This window comes from Harmonia axyridis, chromosome 6 (assembly GCF_914767665.1).
Source record: "Harmonia axyridis chromosome 6, icHarAxyr1.1, whole genome shotgun sequence".
NCBI lineage: Eukaryota > Metazoa > Arthropoda > Insecta > Coleoptera > Coccinellidae > Harmonia > Harmonia axyridis.
In genome coordinates, this window is record NC_059506.1 from 9,685,435 (window position 1) to 9,691,288 (window position 5,854).

General features: G+C 33.8%; 1 long non-coding RNA gene across 1 annotated transcript; it reads left to right on the forward strand.

The window, feature by feature from the left end:
* Positions 1-288: 288 nt before the first annotated feature.
* Positions 289-5,366, forward strand: LOC123682101. Its single transcript, XR_006747778.1, has 3 exons — positions 289-458; positions 3,865-4,091; positions 5,060-5,366. It is a non-coding gene; the product is annotated as an uncharacterized LOC123682101 (long non-coding RNA).
* Positions 5,367-5,854: the final 488 nt, after the last annotated feature.

A 5,854-nucleotide genomic window follows, 5' to 3' on the forward strand; every position in this document is an offset into this window, starting at 1 on the left:
TTGACAACCTTGTCTATACCTATCATCATAAGAACAGCCGATTTTCTAATCTCTCACATTCTATTCATAATATCATTGGTAGTGTCAACTGTCATTTGTGCGCTAAATTGGAAGCTATCACGTTTTCAGTAAAATCTACCTACAACCGAAGGTGAAAAAAATCAACTTCAATATTTGTCGAATATTTCTCTTTATGTATTCGAAGAGAAAACGCTCTGCGTGTGGCGAGCTTAGAACCACCAAAGGGGGGCACCAGTTCACTCTGTCAGTGTGTCGTTCCACTTGATGATGCCCATTTCTTCTATTTTGTCTCGCTGGCCATTCGCAGCTGACAGTACTGACAAGGCGCGAAGACGTGTAGTGGGTACGATCAGCTGTGAGTGCAGAATTAACAACCCATATGCTTCAGCGTAGTGTTAAGTTGTGGAGTTTCCCTATGTAGAATAGGTCCGGTCAATGTAAGTTGCTCTTGAATAACCCTTAGTAACCAACATTTTTAGCAATAAGAGGGCAAACATGAAAAGTTGGGGAAATAATTTTTGCGTCACTATTGATAGTACCATACATTTTTTGGATGTTTGTAAACTTATTGGTAATGACAGAAGTAGCTCTGAAAATAAGAAATTCAGAGAATGAAGAAAGTTTGTGAAAATTAACACATTTATTCCGAATTATTTTATCAAAACAAAAAAAATTGTGTGATGAAATATCGATGAAACGATTGTAATAATCTTTTCAATGTATATTAACTATCATAATTACTTTCACGAAAGAACATAAACGGTTTCAAAAGATCATTGTCAGCGATTGCTATGGGATTGAATTGAAATATGGATCCTACTTATAGAGGTTGTTTTTTTAGAGCTATAGAACTTTAAATTGCAATAAAACAACGATGGATTATTCGATTGACATGAATTTTATTTATTCGCAAGATAATCTTGTGGCATTACATTCTAAATATGATTTCTGGCATATGACCGCCACGGCTGGCTCGGATGTAGTCCAATCTGGACGTCCAATTTTCGATGACTTTTTCCAACATTTGTGGCCGTATATCGGCAATAACACGGCGAATGTTGTCTTCCAAATGGTCAAGGGTTTTTGGCTCATCCGCATAGACCAATGACTTTACATAGCCCCACAGAAAGTAGTCTAGCGGTGTTAAATCACAAGATCTTGGAGGCCAATTCTCAGGTCCAAAACGTGAAATTAGGCGCTCACCAAACGTGTCTTCCAATAAATCGATTGTGGCACGAGCTGTGTGACATGTTGCGTCGTCTTGTTGGAACCACAGCTCCTGGTTATCATGGTTGTTCCATTTAGCAAAGAAAAAGTTAGTTATCATGGCTCTATACCGATCACCATTGACTGTAACGTTCTGGCCATCATCGGGTCAATGATTCCACCAGCCCATAAAGCGCACCAAACAGTCAGTTTTTCTGGATGTAACGGTGTTTCGACATACACTTGAGGATAAGCTTCACTCCAAATGCGGCAGTTTTGTTTGTTGACGTAGCCTTTCAACCAAAAGTGCGCTTCATCGCTAAACAAAATACAATGGACGTAGTGCGCGATACGTATTTCGCACAGAACCATTATTTTCGAAATAAAATTGCACTATTTGCAAGCGTTGTTCAGGCGTGAGTCTATTCATGATGAATTGCCAAACTGAGAATAAATCACTTGACAGCTGTTAAATCGGTTGCCATCTTGAACAGTAATGCCAACTCATATACCTACCTCGTTATATACCTCGAAAAAAAACTACTGCTTGGGCACATTCCTTTTGGGTCAAATTGCGTGTTTCGCGTTGCATAGCGATCGAGTGTAGAAAATCAAACGAAGGAAAAACTATTGATCACTAGAATTGATCCAGAACAACTGATTTCAGAATGGAGCAAATACATTCAAAATCTAATAATCTCATGTTTTTTTCCTGCTGGGAAAAAACATCTGCATTGAAGAAAAACGTTGAAAGTGGATAACATATGCATGCATAATTCTGATAAAAATAATTATCATTGAGAACACCTTCAGTTGTAGAATAAATTTGAGATTTCCATAATGTGCGTTAATTCTTTTGCGCAGTGTATTTCACATTTGTGAAATACACTGAATTGTGCGAGCCATGCGAATAAATGAACGCACAGAATTCTATTAAGAGGGGTCTATACCGTTTAGCCATAGACTTTTATCCTAATTTGTTTGATGAAATTTATGATTTCAGCGATCAGTTGAAAATTAGTACGCTTCATTTCACGCTAGAAACTATCGATTTATATGAGGTTTTCACTATTATTCATTTCAAAGAGTTCATCATCGAGGAAATTTCTTATTTAACAATTTTATTTTGGACGGAAAAAAAAATATTTTTTTCGAAGAATGAATACATATTACAACTTTCTGATCAAACATTTTTTTGTTATCTATATTCACATATGAATATTATAGAAAAAGACTTGTCGAAGGCTGAAGATGCTGTTCTTCCAAAATTGAAAATAAAGATGTAAAAACGTATTCTAAATTCTTAAATGTTGTACAAAAGGAGGATAAATCAAAATGTTTTAGATTGATTCACTCATTCTCAAAAACTCCGAGGAGAGAAGAGAAGAGTAATCAAACTTTGGCAGATTGGTCCTAGTAAAAACCTAGACTAAAATTCAATACAATCATTTCTTTGAGAGGCAGGGTAGTAATATTCGAAAAGCTATCGGTATTTCTTCATTTCGAAGAACTCAAAAGTTAAAAAATGATAAAGGCATAGGCTCATGAATGAATCTATGACAAAACCTGTTATCTACTTCTTGGTTGAGGATGTTATGATTACAATTTCGAAAAAATTATAAAATTGTATTTTGAAAGTAGAACCTGTATCACCCATCAGTTGCCTAAAATATAATTTCAATGAATGAACTTCAATCCTTTTGTAACTGAAGTATACGGAAAATTTCATGATCCCACATACCACGAATTTCTGTCAAACTCAAGAAATAGCATAGAGGGGTCTATACCGTTTCAGCCATAGACTCATTATCCCAATTTGATACGTCTATGGTTACAGCGATCAGTTCAAAATTTGGTACGCTTTATTTTGCTCCAGAGAACATTCATGTATATGGGGTTTTCACTACTATTCATTTTAAAAAGTACTTCATTGTGGAAAGTTCTCATTTATTAATATTATTTTGAATACAAAAAAAAATTATTGAAGAAAAAATATTCCTATGCCTTTTATAATTTTTCGAACGAGCATTTATTTTATTATCAATGTTAACATAAAAATATTACACAAAATGACTTGTCAAAGGCTGAAATGCGGTTCTTTCAAAATTAAAAATAATCTTATCTCCGAGACTAACAGTCTGAGGAAACACAACGAGTTACTTTCTTGGAAGACCTGGATGAGCTGCGTTCATTTGGCTTTGGCAAACCACTCATATTACATCTTGTATGTACAGGACAGTGACGACGCTAGAGGGAGGCCTTCATTTTTTTTGAAAAATTGATGTTTTTGAAATTTTCGCCTGTTTTTTTATAATCGGACATTCATTGATGATACATGAGTTCATGAATTGATGTGGTATAGCTATTCATTTTCGTATCAAATTGCATAAGCTACTTAATTTTATATAACCTGAGAAAATCTCTATGGACAAATTTCCACATAGTAAAAAGCGTAAACAACAAAATTTCAAGAAGAGATTTTCCTTGAGTAATTCTAAAGTTTGAATAATAGATTTAATGAACCTCCTTTAGATTTATTCGAGTATCTTTATTTATGTCAATTGCTTATGTTAGATTATGTAGATATGTATTTTAGACAATTGAATGTTATGAATTGACACCAATGGTTTTTTCCAGATTTCTTTATAATGCCGGAAAACTGTAGATCCTGCACGTTGCGTGATTCCAACAACAATAATATCTACTCCTCGTCGTTTTCAAGTAACCTGAACAATCATAGGAATTCCCCAGGCAGTACTTCGAGGAATATTCAAGTGAGCGCTAAGATTCTCTTCGGATCTGTGCAGGCTATCAATAAACTGAAAAACGATGAAAAATCAGCCAGAGAGAATAAAAGGATCTAGGTAGGTGGAGCATTTGAGAAAATAATAAATTACTAGCTTTTACCCGCATCTATATGCTCGCCGCAAGATAATCTTATCTGAAAAGAACATTTATATCTTTCTCAATGTTATTATGAAAAATTATTGATTATGATTTTTCATATGCGATCAACTGTAAGAGAAAGCGACGCAATATCAGTTCATAATTGAATATTCAAGAATCACAATGTTTTCTTGAATAATCAAAAAAAAGTTATAAAAATAAAATTACATTAAGGAATGTGAGTCAATTGGTATTTGTAAATAACTTCATTCATTCCATCAAACTGAAAAATTTCAGCTCAATTTATGACACTCAGTGCTAGCATGTTGGTATCTCAGGATGTAATAACAATTTGTTACAAAGAAATGTATAAAGAATGACCCAAGTCAAACGGAGAGGTACAACGTTTTAACCTCTTCCTTTCCACAAACAGTGAAACTCCAATTAGGAATAAAAGGAGAATATATCCACCACCCCTGCATCATCTCTGGCATCTGTGTCATTTCGTTGCGTAGTTTCATTTCCATACAGCCTTTCATGAGATACTTACGCATTGTTAGAATCAAAGAACTTGGGTTTTGTAGCAAAATACAAGAACCTACTGAGAAATTGAGAGAATTCTTAGTATTTTGCGACATTATCGAAAATTCAAAAATTTGTGAAGCAACTATAAGATTCCTGTCAAAATTGTGCTCTCTAAAAAGACCGATGATAAAATACCTTACTTTCTCGCTTTGTGGAAAATAGGTTAGTCAGATAAACCACTAGCTCTCTCTTCCACTGTGCTACGTCTTCTGGAAGAATATCATTCATAAGTTATAGTTTATGTTTCTTTCATTTTCAAAAACAATATTTTGAAGATGTTAATTAACATATTTCGTTGGTACTCGATATAACTACCGTATGAGAATCAGTAATCATTATTCAATACCTTTTTTTTTTACAGCGCACAATCCAAACAACTGTACTGATGGAACACCACCAAAAATTGTTGAGGATTTCTGTAGAAATTACACTTTCGCACAAACATTTATTTAGGAAGAAAGAAACCATATCTTCCGTTTTTCACCTATTGATATAGGATATGGAGTTCTTGAGAAAATGCAGCCGTTACGGACTGGAATTAAAATATGTGATCTATATGATCTGGGGATCAAAAAACGTTATTCAAATTGAAGATTTATAGCAGCAGTTATCTAATTGTATTATGTTTTCATATTTATTGGTAATATAATTTATATTTAATTCAGAAATGTATAATTTTCTTTCATATCTACTCTTCACTATTGCAGAGAAAATAATATTGTTTTTAAGGGGTATATTGATAACACAAAATTAACAAACTAAGGGGCTTATCAAAAATGAATATCCTATATTTCAATAATTTATATCTTGACCTAGCCCTCTACGAAACTTCAAGTTAGGCTGTATAGGCATTTTCCCGAGAAAAACATCTGGCTTCAAAATTTCCGATTGAGTAACAGATTTTCAAACATTAATCTGTATTATCATCATTCACGTGTTTGATCTACCGATTTCAAAAACTAATAAGATAAACATATGAAATGGCATTTTTTTTTTTTTCTTTTTTTTTTTTTTCTTTTTTTCTTTCTTTTTATTTGTGCTCAGCAGTTATGCTATGTACACATAATCAACGTAGTTTATAGTAATGCATTGTCCACCACCAGACATGTACAACATCCATGACCTAGCCGGGATTCGAACCCGGTACCATCGGCAT